At 43.1% G+C, this 22,249-nt stretch overlaps 1 protein-coding gene across 2 annotated transcripts in view; it reads right to left on the bottom strand.

Annotated features, from left to right (window-relative positions):
- The window catches only part of LOC126176018 (RNA-binding protein 34), a 110,775-nt gene extending 90,342 nt beyond the window's left edge, over nt 1-20,433 (bottom strand). Inside the window, exon 1 of one of the 2 annotated variants that reach the window (XM_049923140.1) lies at nt 20,313-20,433. The gene's annotated coding sequence lies outside the window, so the exon portion shown is untranslated. Of the gene's footprint in view, nt 1-19,924; nt 20,061-20,312 lie in introns of those variants that run through there. The other variant, XM_049923141.1, reaches the window with a different exon arrangement.
- Between the last annotated feature and the right edge of the window lie 1,816 nt (nt 20,434-22,249).

The following is a 22,249-nucleotide window of genomic DNA, read 5'->3' as shown; positions in this document are numbered from 1 at the left end:
GTAGATGTAGAAAGATCGATGGCCAAAAATTTTACAATGACCGGCACTGAAATCGGTAGGGGAGCCATCATTAAGGAGGCACAAGTAGTGGTCTGCAAGAAACTTGTCTATGAGAAGAACCCGACTAGATGGAATGCACTGCCCCACAAAGAATGATGAGCATTAAATCCCCGAGGAGGAGGAAAAGAGGAAGAAGTTGCTGAAGAAGGGCAGTTAAGGCAGCAGGTGGAAGGGACCTGTCAGGAGGGAGATAAAGATTGCAAACTGTGACCCCAGAGTCCAGGTGGATCCTAACAGCAACCGCTTCCAATGCAGTTTGAAGAGGAATCCACGTACTAGCAATGTCTGTAAGGACCAACATACAAACGCCACCAGAGTCCCACAGGGGAGCGACCCAACTGCGACAGAAAACATGGAACCCACAGAGGGTCGGTGAGTGGTCCTGTAGAACCACACAAGCTGCAGAGTAAAATGAAATAACGGATTTCAACTCTGGAAAGTGACTGTAATACCCATAACAATTCCATTGGATAACCACAGAATGATGATTCAAATGGGGGGGGGGGGTGAACAGGCTAAAGCCACTCATGCCGTTGGGTCACCACCTGTCACCGACAAGGAGGGGGCGACATCCACGAACAGCAGGTCAGAGTCAGGACGGGACCTCCGGAAACACCGGAGTCTCCTTGTCCCAGGGCTTGCGTTTCTTCTTCTTTTCTGTTTAGGATCGAGGAGGGCTGTGCTGCAAAAAGGAGCCAGCTGCAGCAAGATCTGGACCAGAAAGAGAGCAGGTGACCTGGGGGCCCACAGACCGCGATTCTTATGGTCGTCATGTGGCAGCACCTTTGGCCTGGAAGGTGTCAGGAAGGGGGGTTCTGGGTGGGGTGCCCTTGTCCGGCAGACGCCGAAGAAGTGGGACACTTCTGCAGCTGGGGAGGGGGGGAGAAAAGGGTTCAGGACTGGGGTAAAGAAGGGGGAGGAAGGGGTGATGATGTAACTAAAGCATAGCCAGATGTCACATCACTGACACAGGATGAAGACATGCATACTTCTTACGAGCCTCAGTGTAGGCTAGGCGATCAAGGGACTTTTACTCCTGTATCTTCTTTTCCTTCTTATAAGCCGGGCAATGCAGTGAATGTGGAGAATGACTACGATGACAATTAACCTACACAGGAGGGGGAACACAGGAACTCCTCTCATGGAATGGACTGCCACAACCACAGACAGGGGTTTGCAAACAATGGGAAGTATGGCTTCACGTCACATTGATAAACCATAATCTTGACCTTCTCAGGGAGGGTATCTCCTTCAAAGGCCAGGTTAAAGGCACCAGTATCAATGTGCTTGTCGTTCTGGCCCTTCTGAACACATCAAACAGAGTGAACACCCCGCCGTCATAGCTTGTCCCCAAGTTCCTCATCAGTTTGATGGGTGAGGTCCCTGTGATAAATTACACCATGAACCATATTCAAAGACTGGTGGGAGGGAGGGAGGGGGGGGGGGGGGGGGTAATGGACACAGAAATTGTGCCAAGACTGTCACAAGCACAAAGGGCCACAGACTGGGTAACTGAAGCAGTTCTGATCAACAACGAACCCGATCGCATCTTGCTCAGAGAGTCCACTTCGCCAAACTTGTCTTGTGTGTGTTCCACAAAAAATAAAGGTTGGGTATTGGTGGAAGTATCCCCACCAGTCCTGATGCAAACCAGATAGCGGGGGATAGGTTTCGCCCTAGCTGACGAGCCTGACCCTCCTCCCAAGGGGTAGCCACGTGGCGGTCTAAGGGGCAGAAGAAGCAGCACTAAAAGAATAATTTCCATTCAAAGAGACGGCCGTAGAAGAAAAGCCAGAGTTCTGGACCCGTATGCATTTCATTTGCATAGCATCCGCCCTGATGCCACCCACTCCGAGCAGGAGCTCTCCCCATGGGCACCACCCAGCCACAGCAAGGGCCATCTGGCACGGTGGCTATTGCCGGGAGTTCTGATGCACCAGGATGACAAGCAACCACTCCTAGGCTTACATGAGGTGGTCACAGCTCAGGTATCAGATGTGTGATCCCTGTGTTTTCAGGGGGCTCAACCAAAAGGGCACATAGTGACACCACCACACAGGCTGGCTACTCTGCTTGGGGTCATTCCATGCCAAGTGGTCTAGAGGCTCCCACATGACCCTCATGGATTTTGATGAAATTTTGTATGAACATTCACATATGTTCTCAATGAACACTGGTTAAGTTTCAGTTTCAGAAATTCAATACTTGCAGAGATATAGCCACTTGTTTGAAACCATAGCACAGCTTCCAATAGTGCATCCTTTATTTTTCAGCAACTTTGAGATGAGATATCTCTGTAAATATTTGCATGAAAGAAACAAAACTTGGCCATCTTATACAATTTTTAGAGCTCTTTCAAGTAAAATATTAAGAAAAGGATTTCTGAGCAATTTTCATATAGATAATTTGAAGCAAAGTTGGCTGAAAAAATAGCTATTTTAAAAAAAATGTGAACTTTAGTTTTTTATACCTCGAAAAGTAATTGCGGATGTACATGAAACTTTGCACACCATAACTCACCAACACAAGGTCTTAGAATATAAAATTTCATTCTCCTATTGCTTTCCATTGTTTAAAAAATCTAGGGTGAAGTTGACGATTTTTCAAAAAGTGCTAAAAATGGGTATTTTTAGTCAAATTTTTCAAAAAAGTGTTTTCTCCAAACTCTTCTAAACTATGGTCATTAGAAAGAGCATATTCTAAACTATCTAGAAAAGTGGATTTGGTTTTGCAATGCAAGCATATAAGGCCCTAAAGAGTAACATCATCAAAGAGGCGCACTGGAAGTTTGAACACATTTTTCTGGCACTCAAATTATACCTGGAATGTTTTATTTTGCCTTATACATGTTTATTAATGTCTGGGATAAGTGAAATAAGAAGTCCTGATGAATAGGACCTAGCATAAGTCTGAATAGCAAAAGAATTGAAGTAGAAACAATGTTATTTCTCAATTGTCACCAGGTCTCTCTCTCTCTCTCTCTCTCTCTCTCTCTCTCTCTCTCTCTCTCACACACACACACACACACACACACACACACACACACACACACACACACACACACACACACACACACACACACACAAAATTATTATTAAGAATGAATGTAAATCGTAAAATTTATTTGCATAATCATCTAATTATTAGTTGCCTGTTTAATGAACAACACCGGCTTACTGATGGAAAAGAAGTGTATAAATGAGTTGCTATGGTCCATGGTGGCTTAACCACTGCTGAGAAAACCAGCATTCCCATTGCCATAGGGGCCACACCCGATAGCTTAGCAACAACAGCCACGGGTGGGTATCTTTACCACAGGATCCCAAGCCTGATGGTAAAATTTTTCTAGATAGTTTAGAATATGCTCTTTCTAATGACCATAGTTTAGAAGAGTTTGAAGAAAACACTTTTTTGAAAAATTTGACTAAAAATACCCATTTTTAGCCCTTTTTGAAAAATCGTCAACTTCACCCTAGATTTTTTAAACAATGGAAAGCAATAGGAGAATGAAATTTTATATTCTAAGACCTTGTGTTGGTGAGCTATGGTGTGCAAAGTTTCATGTACATCCCACAATTACTTTTGGAGGTATAAAAAACCAAAAATTCACCTTTTTTTTTTTAAAACAGCTATTTTTTCAGCCAACTTTGCTTCAAATTATCTATATGAAAATTGCTCAGAAATCCTTTTCTTAATATTTTACTTGAAAGAGCTCTAAAAATTTTATAAGATGGCCAAGTTTTGTTTCTTTCATGCAAATATTTACAGAGAGATCTCATCTCAAAGTTGCTGAAAATTCAAGGACGCACTATTGGAAGCTGTGCTATGGTTTCAAACAAGTAGCTATATCTCTGCAAGTATTGAATTCCTGAAACTGAAGCTTTACCAGTGTTCACTGAGAACATGTGTGAATGTTCATACAAAATTTCATCAAAATCCATGATGGTCACGTGGGAACATTTCTTGATATTAGACCAATTGGCACAGAATGGCCTGTGTACAAAGTATTACTTTCCCCTGCCACTTAGTTCCAGAATTATGACTTGTGAAAGAAGGTGGCGTGACCCGGAAATTGCAACCCGCATCTGGCAATCTATCTTCAGACACAACTTCAGGTCTTAATAACTTTGGAATCATTCCACACAGTCCAGTGAAATTTTTACAACCCAGTAACATCCATTTAGAGAACACACTCCATGAATCTAAACACCAACAACATATTTCTGAGGGAAAATAAAAAATTCCAAAAGGTGATTAACAAAATGTAATATGATATCAGTCACAAAAACTGGGTTACATACACACGAAAACACAAAAATTTGAAAAAACATAGATTTTCAAAGTGTGGTAGCACAAAAGGGACAAATGATATCAAAGCCAAATTTCACACACTGCATAAGTACACGATAATGACACATATCTCAAAATTTCAGCATGTCATTGCTTGACATTTGTGTACAATGGAAGTTGACAGATGTATTTGGCGATGTGGCCATTGTTGCACAATTTTGTGAAAACATATCGTAAACTGTTCTGCCTCTTCTTATCCTCTCCCACAACTGTTTAATCACTAAGCAACAACATATAGACAGATTAACCCAACCTATCATTAATGTTTACTGCACCTTAACTGCTAAAAACCAGTCTATTGTGCTTCAAACAGAAGTTCTCCCACACTTTAGCTACTGTACTCTGCACACTGAGTGACAAATTGTACTGTCTTCCTGACACTGTGGAAGGAACTGGAACTGTCATAAGAATATGTTCAAAAGGAATCCAACACCTATCTGCCAAATGTGGCCAATGAAATGATCTTTCTGGTCCTGCTGGTGCCATGAAGTTCACAAATACATCACCTTCTGCTTCACAGCACTCTGCAACATATCCTAAGTACCATTTGTCATCAAACAGCAGTAACATAGCAACCTGGTTGTATGTTGCTGCTTTTGCTTCTGAATCCTGAGTGAGACACACTGTGAAGACACATGTTGTGCATGAACCTATAGTTATAATCGTACAGTCTGCTCATCTGCACAATGTCAGAGTCCGCTGGAGAGAAGTGATGATGGCTCCTTGTGCCTGCTACAGTTTTAATGTGTTCTAGTCTGCTTTTTAGCAACTCTTCGACTGATTACACCTCATCTTTCGAAACATAGAATGACTGTATGCCAGAGATATTTTTCTGTACCCAGGTAAATAATTGAAGAGGTGTCAGAATGTGACCGCCTGTAGGGTGCTGCAGACTAGCTCGTGATGCCATGCGCTTAATGGTAGCACCAATACCATCACATACATTTTTACCATGACTTGTTGTGAAAAAATCCCATTCTGCGTGAATCTGAAAATCATGGTAATGCATGCATAAATTTTTGAGATTTTTACAGTTTTTGTTCTGACTAGCTGCCCCAGCACTGTAGTATTTCGCAAATGTATGCGAGGCAGCTTGTTTTCCACGTATGCCATGACAGTGCGAATGTGGGCATGAACTGCAATGGTATCATGAATTAAACAGTCACTAAAAACGCACAAGTTCATGACAGACACATCACTTGATTCACCTCTATAGTATATCACAAATGGCTTGAGAGTTACTCGACTGTTGTCCCAATGATATCCTTAGATGGCATCTCTAACTATAAATGCATAATTTTCAGAAAAGTCTAGTATTACTATAATTTCATCTTGTTTCAAATTACCCTTACAAAACTGGAGATAAGCCGATTGTGCTGTTGCTGTGTGTGTGGTCAGGTTGTCCGTTTTTTGACAACACATTTCATCAAAATCTTCCACTGTACTTTGCTTTGTTTCAAGACTTGTGCGATCCATGTGTGTCCATTGTTTATAAGAAACAAGTTCATCGTCACTTTTCACACCTGTGTATCATGCACTGGTAGGAACTGATGTCGCACACTAGCAGCTTCATTGCACCTCTGTAATCCAGACCAGAATCCTTTATAGCAGCAAACATCAGCTTAGCATTTTGATGGGTCTCACATATATAAACACTGTGTGTGCCCCTTGCACTTACAGGCACAACCCATTTTGGCCGAAGACTGAAAAAAGATGATAAACCTACTTTGGTATTGGGATACTTTTCCTTTAATTCTACATATAGTTCTGATATGTTGCATAGCAACAGTCTTTTTTGCGTCTGTACATGTACATTTCCCATTTTCACCATTACACAGTCTGTTCTCCAGGCATTATTTGGCTGTAGTCATTATTTTCATAAAACTCCAACACTAGCACCTTTATTTCTGAACTCAATTGCTTACCCTGAGCCTGCTGAAGTTGTGGAAGCACACCTTGGGTTGCTTTTATTTTCCTAGCTTGCTTTACCATATATGTAGAAACATTGAATTCCTTCGCAGTGTAGTCAATAGACCAGCTGGTAGGTGCAAGGGTAAGAATAGCTACTTTTTTTCTGGCGTGTGGATATGGCACATTTTTCTTTCAAATCTTGCACAATTTTGCCCAAATCGAGCATTTCTAGCATGATTTCTGTTCCTTTGGAGCAGATAGTTCTTTCTCTTCCACCATTATTGTGTTGTCAGCTATTTTTTGTTTTAATTCCATTTGAGCTTCTTGTAGTTTTCTTCTACCATAGCTGTGCCTGTCTTTTCCCCAACTCTGTGTGTCTTCATGGGAGACAAACCAAGACCAATCACTGAAGTATTTAATTGCTCATCGGCTGTGGTTGTAGGTGGCTGATGCTCTTCGTCACTGTCATGTAAATTATCAGAATATTCTTCATTTTTTAGCAGTGTAACACATCTGGAACATAACTTTTGTCCTGGTTTCATGTTAAGTCCCATGCACTGATTCACTTTCAATACTGATTTTATATCAATTTCTCTGAGGTTACACTTCACTGTCTTCTTATGAATCCGAAATAGGTCAAAACAACTTCTTTGTAGGAAAGAATACTTATCCAGAAACACTTTCATATGATGATAAACACTAAAGTTTCCTGGAACTGTACTTCTTGTGCCCACATGGTGTATCCCGGATCTCCATAGCAACAAGTCTTTGTCCGATTCATCCAGATCATACAGTACAAAGCGAATGCCACACTTTGTTCCATATGTTGTTTTATGACATTCAGATGCTTGCGCTCTACCAATACTGCAACTTGTTTGAACAAAAGCGCCACTAGTATATTCTTCTGCTTTCATACTGACTTTCCACAACAGTACTGACCAGTCTGAACTAGAATCTTAAAAACATGAGTAACCTGTAATTGTTGCTAGTTTCCTTTTTTTTTTTTTTTTTTTTTTTTTTGTGGTTTTAGGGCGCACAACTTCAATGGTCATTAGCGCCCTGACTACGTTAAGAATGCACCGCGAGGCACAAGTTTAAAACAACAACTAAAAGGGAAAACATGATAAAAGACAGACTGACAGGCATAGGATTAAAAAACAGCATCATCAAATGTCCTTAGTGAGGTTTGTCAAATTGATAAAACGAAGAACACGAGCAGCTGTTCGTGGGTCATCCGCTAAAACGGCATCTAAAGTACATGGCAGGTTAAGATCGAGACGCAGAGCGTTACAATCCGGACAGGACATTAAAATGTGGCGGACCGTCAGCAATTGCCCACATGGGCAGAACGGGGCCGGCGCAGCCGTCAGCAGATGGCGATGGCTGAACCGGCAGTGTCCAATTCTTAACCGGGCCAAAACTACCTCCTCCCGCCGAGAAGGGCGTGAGGAGGACGTCCAAGCCACGGGAAGAGGTTTCAAGGCCCGAAGCTTGTTGTCTGTAAGGGCAGCCCAATCGGCATGCCACAGCGAGAAAATGCGCCGACAAATAACCCTGCTAAAATCTGACGAAGGGACACAACAAGAAGCTGTCCGAGGCTGGAGGACCGCAGCCTTGGCCGCGGCATCTGCAGCTTCGTTCCCAGGGATACCGACATGGCCAGGGACCCACATAAAGCTAACCGGAGAACCGACGTCCACCAGCTGCCGAAGAGAGCGTTGGATCCGGTGCACGAAAGGGTGAACCGGATACGGATCACTGAGGCTCTGGATGGCGCTCAGGGAATCGGAGCAGATGACATAAGCAGAATGTCGGTGGCGGCAGATGTAAAGAACAGCCTGGTAGAGGGCAAAGAGCTCAGCTGTGAAGACCGAACAATGGCCATGGAGCCGGTATTTGAAACTTTGTGCCCCGACAATAAAAGAACACCCGACCCCGTCATTGGTCTTACAGCCATCTGTATAAACGAAAGTCATATTGATGAACTTCGAACGAAGTTCCACAAAATGGGAGTGGTAGACCGAACCGGTGGTAACCTCTTTTGGGAGCGAGCTGAGGTCAAGGTGAACACGGACCTGAGCCTGGATCCAAGGTGGCGTGTGGCTCTCGCCCACTCGAAAGGTTGCAGGGAGTGAAAAATTAAGGTGTTGAAGGAGGCGACGAAAGCGAACTCCAGGGGGTAGCAGGGCAGAGACATACAACCCGTATTGACGGTCGAGAGAGTCGTCAAAAAAGGAACGATAAGACGGGTGATCGGGCATTGACAGTAGCCGACGGGCATACCGACAAAGCAGTATATCGCGCCGGTAGGTGAGTGGCAATTCGCCAGCATCAGCATGAAGACTCTACAGGACTAGTATAAAATGCTCCGATCGCAAGTCGTAAACCCCGATGTTGTATGGAGTTGAGGCGGCGTAAGATGGATGGCCGTGCAGAGGAGTATACGAAGCTCCCATAATCCAGCTTGGAGCGGACGATCGACCGATATAGACGAAGTAGGACGGTTCGATCCGCTACCCACGACATACCACTGAGAACACGGAGGACATTTAAAGAACAGGTACAACGGGCGGCCAAATATGACACATGTGGAGACCAGCTAAGTTTCCTGTCAAATGTAAGACCTAAAAATTTGGTTGTCTCCACGATTGGGAGAGCAACGGGACCGAGTCGTAAGGACGGTGGGAGAAACTCTTTGTAGCGCCAGAAGTTAATACAGACCGTCTTCTCGGCAGAAAAACGGAAGCCATTGGCGACACTCCAGGAGTAAAGACGGTCAAGAGAACGCTGAAGACAGCGCTCCAGGACACGTGTACACTGCGCGCTGCAATAGATGGTAAAATCGGCCACGAAAAGGGAGCCTGATACATCAGCTGGGAGGCAATCCATTATTGGATTGATCACGATGGCGAAGAGAGCGACGCTCAAAACTGAGCCCTGTGGCACCCCATTCTCCTGGCGAAAGGTCTCTGACAGGACAGAACCCACACGTACCCTGAACTGTCGATCCATTAAAAAGGAACGAATAAAAAGAGGGAGGCGACCGCGAAGGCCCCATGTATACATGGTGCGGAGAATGCCCGCCCTCCAACAGGTGTCGTAAGCCTTTTCCAAATCAAAGAACACAGCCGCAGTCGGGCGCTTCCGCAAGAAGTTATTCATAATGAAGGTCGACAAGGTAACCAGATGGGCAACAGCAGAGCGGCGCCTACGAAATCCACATTGTACATTGGTAAGTAGGCGTCGAGACTCGAGCAGCCAAACCAATCGAGAGTTAACCATCGCTCCATCACTTTACAGACACAGCTGGTAAGCGAGATAGGTCGATAACTGGAAGGCAAGTGCTTGTCCTTCCCCGGCTTAGGAATCGGGACAACAATAGACTCGCGCCAGCATGCGGGAACAAGTCCCTCAATCCAGATGCGATTATAAGTATGAAGAAGAAAACCTTTACCCGCAGGAGAAAGGTTCTTCAGCATCTGAATATGAATAGCATCAGGCCCTGGAGCGGAGGACCATGATCGGCCAAGTGCGTTTTCGAGTTCCCGCATGGTGAATGGGGCATTATAACTTTCATGATTCGAGGAGCGGAAGTTATGTGGCCTAGCCTCCTCTGCCTGTTTGCGGGGGAGGAAGGCAGGGTGGTAATGAGCGGAGCTCGAAACCTCTGCGAAAAAGCGGCCGAAGGCATTTGAGACATCCTCAGGGGCCACAAGGACGTCAATCGCGACCGTCAAGCCAGAAACTGGTGAGTGGACCTTAGTGCCAGATAGCCGGCGCAGGCTACCCCAGACACCAGAAGAAGGAGTAAAACTGTTGAAGGTGCTTGTGAAAGCAGCCCAGCTGGCTTTCTTGCTTTCTTTAATAATACGACGACACCGAGCACGTAATCGTTTATAATTGATACAATTCGCCACTGTAGGGTGGCATTTAAAAGTGCGTAAAGCACGTCGACGAGCACGTAAAGCGCCTCTACACGCTGCGGTCCACCAGGGGACCGGTACGCGATGTGGAGAAGAAGTAGGGTGAGGGATGGAATATTCAGCAGCAGCGAGAATGACTTCCGTGAGGTGTGCGACCTGACGATCGCAGCTTGTGAAGGTTTGATCCTGAAAGGTCGCCCTGGAAGAGAAGAGCCCCCATTCGGCCTTGGATATGGTCCAACTAGAGGAGCACGGAGAGGGGGTATGCTGCAGGAGATGGATAACACACGGGAAGTGGTCGCTCGAATATGTATCAGCAAGTGCATACCACTCAAACCGGCGTGCAAGTTGGGGAGTACATATAGAGAGGTCTAAATGGGAATAGGTGTGAGATGTGTCCGAAAGAAAAGTAGGGGCGCCAGTATTGAGGCAGACAAGATTGAGCTGGTTGAAAAGGTCTGCTAACAGGGAGCCCCTCGGGCAGGATGCTGAAGAGCCCCAAAGGGGATGGTGGGCATTGAAGTCTCCAGTTAAAAAAAATGGTGCAGGTAGCTGAGCAATAAGTTGCATCATGTCTGCCCTGGTAACGGCAGATGACGATTGAGTGTAAACGGTACAAACGGAAAATGTAAAAGTGGGGAGAGTAATGCGGATGGCAACTGCCTGCAGGCCGGTGTGCAACGTGATGGGATCGTAGTAAATATCATCCCGGACCAGCAACATAACCCCTCCATGAGCTGGGATACCTACCACAGGGGGTAGGTCAAAACGCACAGAGGTGTAGTGTGCCAAGGCAATTTGATCGCATGGGCGTAGCTTCGTTTCCTGGAGGGCTACGACGAGCGGACGGTGCAAGCGGAGCAGCAACTTCAAGTCCTCTCGGTTGGAGCGAATGCTGCAAATATTCCAGTGAATAAGTGCCATCGTAAGAAAAGGAAGATGAAAGAAGGGGTCACCTCGAAGGCCGCCGAGGGCCTGGCTTCGAGCGAGCACTGCCGCCGCTATCAGTAGGCGGACAGTCATCGTCCATTGGGTCTATAGGTTCATCGGCCATCTTGGGAGGATGGCCGGGAGGGGGAGCTTCCTCCGCCGGTGAACGGCCAGATGTTCGGCGGTGCGGCCAGGCGAAACGGATGACGGCCTGGGGCGGCAACAGCTGGGTGGCGCAGGAGAAGAAATGCGCCGTGGCGGAGAAGGAGAACTGTGCTTCCTATGAGCCTTCTTGGAAGGACGTTTGGTGGAAGTACCGGTCGAAGGCTGGGAGGTCGAGGTACGTAGGAAGTCTGCACGGGATGGTTCCTTCTTGAAGGCCCGTGCATCTGACTTCGGGGTCTTCGTCTTAGCAGAAGCTGATGAAGTGGCTGGTGTCTGTGGGGTGATGGGAGGAAGAGGAGACGTCGACCGCGTGATCTTAGCACTGGCCGAACGGACGACCGTGGTGCTGAAGGTCAGATCACATGTCTGGGTTGCCACCTCCCGGGTAGTCCGAGGAGAGGCGAGGACAGTACTGTATTTCCCCGCTGGGAGCAGCGTGGGCTTCCTACTAGCCAATAGCTTGCGAGCAGCCGAGGTGGACACTTTCTCTCTGACCCGAATTTCTTGGATACAGCGTTCTTCCTTATAGACAGGACAGTCGCGGGAGGATGCGGCATGGTCACCCTGACAGTTCACACAACGAGGAGACGGAGGTGGACAGTCACCCTCATGGGCATCCCTGCCACAAGTGACACATTTAGCCGCATTGGAACAAGACTGTCGAGTGTGATTGAAACGCTGACACTGGTAGCAGCGCGTAGGTGTCGGGACATAGGGACGAACAGAAATAACCTCGTAGCCCGCCTTGATGCGCGATGGCAGCTTAACACTATCGAAGGTCAAGAAAAGTGTCCGGGTCGGTAAAAGGTCATTGTTGACCTTTTTCATGACCCTATGGACAGCCGTCACGCCCTGCTCAGCGGGGAAAGATTGAATCTCCTCGTCAGTCAATCCGTGGAGGGAGCTAGTATAGACTACACCACGAGACAAATTCAAAGTTCGGTGGACCTCCACCCGGACAGGGAACGTGTACAGGAGTGTGGCCCGAAGCAGTTTTTGTGCCTGAAAGGCGCTCTCAGTTTCTAGTAATAAGGTACCGTTACGCAACCTGGTACAAGATTTGAAGATCCGGCTATGGCATCTACGCCCTTCTGGATAACGAAAGGGTTGACAGAGGAAAAATCCTTTCCATCCTCAGATCGAGAAACGACGAGGAACTGTGGGGCAGGCGGTAGTACTTTTGTCACTGGTGGCTGGTCACGTTTCCGTTTTTGGGCAGAAGTCGAGAGAGATGGAGTAGAATCCATTGCGGAGGAATCCATGATTGCCAGCGTCTCCGATGGCGTGCTCCTTCCTTGTGGGGACCCTCTCAGAGGGCACTCCCGCCTTAGGTGAATGTTTACACCTCAGGTCACACCTGAGACGGAGGGACCAATCGGCATGGTCAGAAGATATCAGCTCAAGCAATCACCCCCCCCGGGCCTGGCCTTTACCAGGGGGTACGCGCGTGCCTTACATGTCTACCCAGGGCGGGGAATTACACGTTACCCCGTCACCGGCTACGCGTGCGAACGCGTGGGTCGGTCTTCAGGCACGCACAGGGAGGAAGGAAGAAGAGGAAAAACAAGAGAGAGAGGGAGAAAGAGGACAGACTGTCTCAAACGCCGAGGCGGAGACCAGAGAAGGCAAGGAGAAGAAGGCAATGAGAAGGCAAGGAGAAGAAGGCAATGAGAAGGCAAGGAGAAGTCAAGGGAAAGAGTAAGGAAGACAGTGAGGTGGAGAAGAGCAAAGAAAGGAACCAACAAAAGGAAGGAAGAAACGAGAAGTGAAAAACCAAAAAGACCACAATTATAGGTCGTGGAACCGTCCGTCTCCGGACGCAGGCGCTAACTACCCCCGTGAGGGGGATGGACTCCTTTTAGTCACCTCTTACGACAGGCAGGAATACCTCGGGCCTATTCTAATCCCCGGACCCGCAGGGGGAGAAGTTGGGTCTGAAGATAAATTGCCAGGTGCGGGTTGCAATTTCCGCATCACAGCACCATCTCTCACAAGCCATAATTCTGGAACTAAATGGCAGGGGAACTTAATATTTTGTACACGAGTGTTCCACACTTGGTAGCATTGGTGTGCTAAATTTCAGCCAAATATGAGACTATCAGCTGGAACATTTTTCTCAATTTGGTTGAATTGACATAGCATGACCCAGTATGATTCACAGGACATAGCTTGGTTTTTCAATGTTTCAGTGGCGAATGCCAAGAGCATCTACAGCAGAGCCACAATAATCCGAACCCCAGTAATCCGAACATTCGGTTAATCTTAACCTGAAAAATGTTAGTCTAAGTATGGAAAACTGTGCGGAAAACTGCTTTACATACACACTATTTTAATTTACACATTACAGTAAATGTGTACTAGAAAAATTGGCAAGAAAAAAATTAGGTTCAAGCAATGCATAACAATGAAAGAAAAGCTGTCAGACTTACTAAAATACAGCGGACTTTTAATCCCTACTTTTTATATGACAAAAACTCAGTCATTGTTTTTTGGCTTAATAAAGACAGTCTGTTATATGGCACATAGTTGCGCCATTGTCTCATAAACATCAAATCAGCAGGTGTAGCAGTGGTCTGTTTCTCCAAATAACGTAACATGAGGTCAAGGGCTTCTGCTGCGCCACTGTGTGGCACCAGCTCTCCTTTGTCGCTTTCAAGCTCATTGTCACTTCCGTCACAGCAGTCCACTTCTTCCTGATCTTGAGTCACAGCAGCTACTAAATCAGCTTCACTCATGCCCCATCCACTATCCACTCATCTATGTCTCCTTCACTAGCTTCTTCACGTCCAGGGATTGTCTGTATCACTTGCAGTATATTTTCATCTTCAATTTCAACTAGGTTGTCTAGAAAGTCAAGAGATGTCCACAGTTTTCTACATGATTTTCTCAGAGTATTTTCTGAAATATCCTGCCGTGCGTCAGCGGCCCAATAAATAACATCCTTCAAATTGGTCTTTATTATTCTGTGCACTAAAGGAATGCTATCATCTTGGATCAGCATTCTTAAAAATTGTTTTCTGTAAATCAGGTTTAATGTTTGCAGTACGCCCTGGTCCTTCGGCTGTAGAAGTGGTGTAACTTCGCCACAATTTCTCCATCACACAATTCCACAGTGCTGGGGTGAGATGGCGAGTTATCAATCAAAAGGATTTCAAGGGGAGACAAGTTATTTTTCTCTAGAAAATCTTCAAACAGAGGAAACAAACTGGCCATGAAATCATTCATTCAACAGCTTACCATCCATCAATGCTTTTTTCTGGTTGCGACAATATACGGGCAGGGACTTCATGTTGCAGTTTTTAAAAGCTCTGGGCCTCATAGATTTGCTGATCAGCATTAAAGGCAGCTTGCGATTACCAGTGGCGTTGCTGCACGCTAATAAAGTAACACGATCTTTGCACATTTTAAAACCAGGAGCATGTTGTTCTGCTTTTGATGCCAGGCTTTTTGCTGGCAATGCCCTAAATTTAAGGCCAGTCTCATCCCCATTATAAATTTGTTGGGAAGAATACTTCCCCTCTTATTTTTTCAGATTCACGCAAGTATTCCTTCGGTGCATCACGGTCAGCAGGAAGCTTCTCTCCAACAATTGTTAGCCGACGGATTCCATAATGTTTTTTGAATCTGCCCAACCAATCTGTACTCTCACTAAAAAGACTCATCACCATTCATTAACTTCTTCAGGTAAACAGCCTTCTCGTGAACCACTGCTCCACTCAAAGGAGTTCCCCTTTCTCTTCCCTGTGTAAACCAAAGGAAAAGAGCTTCATCCACTTTATCGTACTGGGACTGTTTCAAAGTCTGCCGAATTTAGAGTGTTTTTCCCTAAGACGTTGCACACGACTGTTCAAGCTTTACTTGATTCTTCTTCCAATCACAAATGGTTGCTTTACCAACACCGAGTTTCGTTGCCAGTTTAGATGCATTCTCACCATTGTCTATCCGCTTCAAAGAATTCAGTTTTTCTTTGAGGAGTTAAGATTCTATGTTTCTGTTTACTCATGACGAAAATATGTACACCACTACACCTGAATGAATACAATACAACTGTTACGCATGCCAACGATCGATAACTAACATAACCAAGTGATTTGCGAGCCAACTGACAGTGCACTGACCTCAGACACTACAAAAGTCTGAATAATGCACAACAAAAAGGGCAGGGAGTGAGAGTGAGCCACTGTTCCCACACTTGTTCCCATTTGTTACCATGGTGTATCTTCTTATTTGCTTGGTATACTTCATTCTAGAAACTCGTCACTGTAATTCCAGCTAATCCGAACAAATCGGTAATCCAAACAAGCTCTAGTCCCAATTAGTTCGGATTAACGGGACTCTACTGTACATGCAATCACCATCTAGCACATGCACTGCTGCAGGAGCATGAGATGTGAGGGGTAGAAAAAATCTCCATCTCCACACATACAATACTATAATACTTGGGTGTACTGTATTGTTTCTTAGATAAGACCAATGACAGCTGGAAACAATCTGATTAAAGCCTTCATTACTACTCTTTAAACTCACAACAAAACCCACTTTTCAACCTAACCTAAAAATCTGGTAACATTACAGAGCAGCATGTCACCACAACTAAAATTTTAATATTATGTTATGTTATGTTGTCTTTGACAACTCATAACCAACATGCCACCTTCCAACCTAAGCTATATCATACCTTTAGCTCTGATATGGGTCAGTCAGTCACCACAACCTTCATCCCAAAAAATAGTACAGAAGCATAAAATTTTAATTAGTGTTATTTTCCTTTTCTGTTTGCGTGCATGTCATCACATATCATACCACCATTACGCTATGGGATGAAGCCAATATCTGGTATCAGATTTGCCCCGTAACATGATAATACAGCACACGGTGTCGAAAGATCATAAACGAAACAGGGCAGAAACTGATATTTCTTTCACATCAGTATTAGTTTTTGGAAATGGAAGTTGTGACAGACTGATCTGTAGCATGGTCCAAGGCCTAGAGTATGTCGAAGGATGAGAATCTGGTTGTGAGTGAATCAATGAACGTGAAAATGAGACCTGAAATGTGGTCATACAGTAATCTGTATGTAGCATATCACATAGTTCTAGGTTGGTTGAAATATGACAGTTTTGAGTTGGTGATGTAGTCCCTAAGAATTCAGTTACTGCAATTAACTTAATATACATACAAAGCAAGTTAGAAGTAGGGGGTCATTCCATGTGATAACCAATAAAATATAAATGTGAAGCTTGATATTTTAGAATTTTGTAATTTTATTCTATCTACCAAAGTAAGATAAATCCCAAGTTTAAAATTTGTTGGGCAGTTCGTTTCTGAGTAACTAATTTTTGAAATTCCCAAAACTGCAATTTTTATCATGTTCTGAACCTTTAAAATGGCCATAACTCCAAAAGTACAGACTTGAAATTTATACCATTTTGTTCAGTTTATTATGGGCTTTAAAAGTATGGACCCTCTTGACCAAACTCATTAAAATGGGAAATTTCCCCAAACCAAATGTATTTAAATTTTGTGACTGGAATTTTTTTGTTCTGAAACAGGAAAAAAAATGTTAATTGTACACTATTTGTTAATGCATGTGCCGAATTTCGTGATGGTATTCCAAAGTGAAGATACAGATAGCCTATAGACTTCATTTTACTTTTTCTCAACTGCACTTGATTTGCAAGTTGCTTCATTAAACTATTGTTAAATAAAATTACTGACTACTAATTAAGGGCACATTGCTTTATCATTTTAAAATTGTATTAAACATTGTTATAACAACTTTCAATTTACAGCGGTTGCAGCTCATACTTATAAAACAACAGAGTGTGTGTGTGTGTGTGTGTGTGTGTGTGTGAGAGAGAGAGAGAGATTTAAAATCCTTAATCACCCAATAAAATGTTGAAAGGCACATGTCTGAAAACAAGTACCTAGTGCAGCCCACAGAGCGGAACACTGTATTTGTAATATTCCATGATGAGCAGTTCAACATTTTATTGGGAAATTAAGCATTTTAAATCATGGCACTTGTATATTTGTGCCACTTTGTGACCCGAAGATGTTCATACAGAATGAAACTAAACCAGCAGCTATTATGCATGTAAAACAATAATAGAAGTGGTATATATATATATGGTGCAATACATAATTTTTGAGTCTGGTCAGAGGCACTCTTTTAATAACACATTGTTAAATAGCACCAACATCATTTTTAACTAATAATATTGATTAATATTAATGTAACTCTAAAATGACGGTAGGATTAAGTAAATTCTTCATAGACTTTTCTGAGCACGTTATGCTGTATTATTAAAATTTCTTCACAGTTAACATGGGAAAGCCAAATGCGAATTCATATTTAACTGTGTAGTTCTAATAATGTGGAAATACGGAAGCGTCCGATCCCACCCGTCTGCTTTGGCCCATGACGTCACAAATATGGCGGAAACAAAAACAAACACACACACTTTCCACAAGAAGCCTGATGACACTAACGGGACAAGCGAGGGAAATGGGGTGTTTTGGGTGGGGGGCAAACTAAATATAAACAAATTTAGACGCCTTGCGTAGCTACAACATGTAAGTGAAGACAGCCATGCATGAATACCCACCCACCTCCCCAGGGGTCGTAACCCCTGCAACCCACAGAAGATAAAGATGCTTCAATAGCTGATTAGTGTTTTTTGTCTTTAAAAAAAAACTAACGGGATAGAACGAACAGATCAGAAAGATAAATATAATAAACTAAAACAGAAATTCGAGGAAACAGATAATTAAAATAAGTAATAAGTGTTTTTAAATTAAAAAAAAAAAACATCTCACGAGATACAACGAACAGATCAGAAAAGTAAATAAAATAAGATAAAACAGAACTGGAGACAGCCAAACTCAAACCAAACTCCGCGCCGTCATGACATCACACACGACAACACTTGCGTCACGGGTCAAAGCCAACGCGTGGGATCGGACGCTTCTGTCGACCCAATAATGTAACAACTTTTCACTAAATAAAAGTCTGCGCCCGATAGCTGAGTGGTCAGCGTGACAGACTGTCAATCCTAAGGGCCCGGGTTCGATCCCCAGCTGGGTCGGAGATTTTCTCCGCTCAGGGACTGGGTGTTGTGTTGTCCTAATCATCTATCATTTCATCCCAATCGACGTGCAGGTCGCCAAAGTGGCGTCAAATCGAAAGACCTGCACCAGGCGAACAGTCTACCCAATGGGAGGCCCTAGCCACATGACATTCCCACTAAATAAAAAATAGTAACTGACAGCCTTATTAGTTTTTGAAATATTACATCTTAGTATGAAGTCCAAAGCCGTACAGACTATGCAAAAGGTGCTGCACTTAATATGTTCCATCACGAAACATGGCATACAAATTAATGAATAATGTATGAGTAACATACTTTTTTTTTCCCTTTCAAAAGATCAAATTTCAAAAATTAAAAAAATCTGCATTGTCAATTACCATATCCTTTAAAGCTTATGAGGAACTGAATATTTGAAACAATACAAGTCAAATAGTTTTTCATATATGGTGATATTAAGGTTTCACACAACGAAAGTCACATCATTTTTGAAGTATTAAAAATTAATATCTCAAAAATAAGAGACCCAAAAAATTCAATCTGAGATGTCAATAACCACATCATTTGTTGATTTCACATGGACTGACAATCTGCGCAAAGCTTTGCATGTTATCTGTTGTAACCCTGAATGATGAAGAGATTTTTAAGTGTTGCTGTGTAGAAAACGTTCTGTACTTTATGAGAGGAGCAGTGGGAAAAGAAGGCCCGAAGTAAACACTAGTGTTTTGTATGGGCACTCTGCAGTACGATTGCATTACTGTGCGATACACTTTACAAGAACAGAAAAAAAATGACAATTCCAGTATTGTTAAATGTTTTAAGAGTTGTTTATAGTTTGGGAATAGCTGGTGATCTGGACTTCAATTAGAACACTTGCTAATAACCGCATCTCGATAATGATGTCTGTCACTGTAAAGGGAGGACACCACTGACTTAACATTTCATACGGCAATAATGAAAAGTGTCTAATGAGGGGTAGTACTCTACTATACCATTTTAGCGCCTGAAAATACGCTCTCTGACAAAATAGGGCACCTCGAGGTAAAGTCATAATACAAAACTACGATTTCGACCCATATGAATCTAGGCTGCACATTAACGTACATGTGAACACAGTTAGCGACAATTTATAAATAAGATGAATATACCATATTGAAATTACCTATGTTACGTAACACTGACTTCTTACCTAAAGTTCTTACCGACATTATATACATTTTTGGTTAGGTTGAATCAGTTTTTGCTTATCCACCCACCACTACTCCTATTTCAAATTACTGGAGTATCATAATACATAAATCTTGTTCACCAAATCGTGTTGGTATAGGCATGATATTACGTACGTAACCGACAAGAAAAGTATCATTAATTATGATTGTACTCAACGAGAGTAAACTTAGATTCACACAACATACTGTGCACTACGCTATTCCTCGTCTGGATTCTACATTTAAAAACCAGAACGCAAAACAGATAGCAATAAACTCATAGGCTTACCATCTAATAGACGTGGACCATGCCATACAAAAATGTCCAAAAGAGCACGTAGGTACACAATCCACCAAAGAACCCGTTTGTCACGATGTGTGTCCTACTGATGAAGTATTTCTTCCACTGCGATCCCGCCTTTAGTAGAATTAACGCTGAAAGTCCCAACAAAGCGAAAACATAAAATGCGAAACCATATAACCCTGTGAATCCAAGCAGACCAGCAGTTCCGCCTGACAAAGCGGCCATAGATGTTCTGCAGTATTCCACTATAACAGCATTGTTCCTTCGAGCTGCTTCACTATACGCTACAATTTCTCCTGATTTCTCAAGTTTCGTTCTCACTCTACCAACAGGCATCTCAGTAGCACCTCTAAAGAATTTATCTCAAACTTACATCAACAACGATCGAAACTATCGCGAAGTTGCGCATGCGCAGTTGAGACAGGCTGGAAAGTGGAAACAATTGCGTTTGGTTTGTCATACACTGAAATTTTCTACTCAAATAATCTCTTTGACGGTAAGGGGAACAGGCGTCTAAAGCTAGCGAAATGAGGGATGCTCAACTACCGGACCTACCGATAGATGGCTCTAGCGCGTGCCGGTCAAGAGATCATATCATTGAGTGTCCGCCATATCTGAATTTGACAAAAAGCGAAGTGTCAAAACACGGATGAAAATGTTTTTCTTTCTGCGCCCTCATAAGTATTTTATATTGGATGTTCTAGATATCTACACATCAACATAATGAAGTGTTTCTAATCTAGCGTGAAAAAACAGTGACAGTTCTGCTATGAAAATCCTAAATTCGAGTGTGTTTCGGAAGTTTGGCAAGCTGAGCTATAAATTGTTTACTATTATTTTACGAGTGCTTTACTTATTTGCCCGTTTTAAAACACTATTTAAGATTCAATGGAGGTCAACAAATTACCTTACTTGCCAAAGCTGTTAACTACAGGTATAATTCGGAAAGTCAAGTGTGGAAAACAGTGAAGACGTCTCTTGAAAAAAAGTTGACATCTTTTGCTTAGGGGTGCCTTTACTGACAACAGAAATTACAACTGAACTATTAAAGTATTACTTACGTATAAACGGAAAAAAATCATTTTTTTTCTTTATCTGAAGTGATGCATTACCGATCTGCATATATGCTGACACTGTAATTGCAACATGCACTTACGAATTTGGCTCTCTCTTTGATCAGAAATTTAGATGCCATGATTTTATTAACGCCTGTACATGACACTGTGTATTTTAACTGAGTGATAAGGTAGAAGCACCAGTTTTTAACAGTGCTTCAGTCTTTGATACGAGACAAGAAATACATTTAAATCGGACAAACACAAAGGCCAACGTTAAGGCTCCTCTTAAATGCATGACTTGTATCATTTGGAAGTTAAGTCTGGTAATAATATTATATTGGGCTGATCCATGAAGATGTAGGAAGTGAAGGAACTTGTTGAAAATAACCTCGATCACAGCTGTTAATTTTAAGGCTGGGGTGTCTTAAAACTGTAATTTTCCAGTCTGACACCCAAACAATGACTGGTACCATAGTTTTATTTTAAAATTGAATTCAAAACATGTCAGTGATCAAAATTAATTACACTTTGAATTACAACCATGGAATTTTATTTCCGTGAATGTTGGTTCCAGTCTTTGACATGGTGTCAGTCACTGGAATGACTGGTTGTCAGTACACGGCCCAAGCAAGAAACCAACCTGGAAGTGAAAGCTGCAGAAGCTGGCCAGACAGACATCACAATGGCTGCTACAATATGTGTGAGACAAGGGTGACATTATATTGCAAATTTAGTGTAAAAAGTTCCATATTGTCTGAATTTGTCCTATACTGACAGGACATTCTAGTCCAGTCGATTTTCTTATCTGCAAAAGTACACTAGCCAATACCAGTGGCACAAAGGTAGTGCCACATTACAAACTATCCGGTAACAACAGAATTATTGGTGAACAATGTACAGTTAATAATATGTAATAACCTGAGAAATTCAAAAAGAAATAGAACAGTATTTGGAAAGAGAGTAACATTTTGAAAATAACAAATGACGCAAGTAGAGTTTTCAGTTTTTATGAAAGCTCACTTAATTTTTTTTCCCCCCTCTAGATTCTCCATTATCAAGGGAAAAATGTGATAACATAAAAGTGCAAGAAAGTTGTGTACAATGTTGGAAATGATGAAAAAGAAAATCTCACTATGCTTCCTCCTCCATGTGAGGAGTATTCCTGTAATAATAGCTAATAGCATACCAAGAACGTGAGGGTGTCACAGTGGAGATTTGTTTTCTGGTACAGACATCTGATACAACTATTCCA

Source organism: Schistocerca cancellata, chromosome 3 (assembly GCF_023864275.1).
Source record: "Schistocerca cancellata isolate TAMUIC-IGC-003103 chromosome 3, iqSchCanc2.1, whole genome shotgun sequence".
In the NCBI taxonomy this organism is placed as follows: Eukaryota; Metazoa; Arthropoda; class Insecta; order Orthoptera; family Acrididae; genus Schistocerca; species Schistocerca cancellata.
This window is presented reverse-complemented; position numbering and strand designations above follow the sequence as displayed.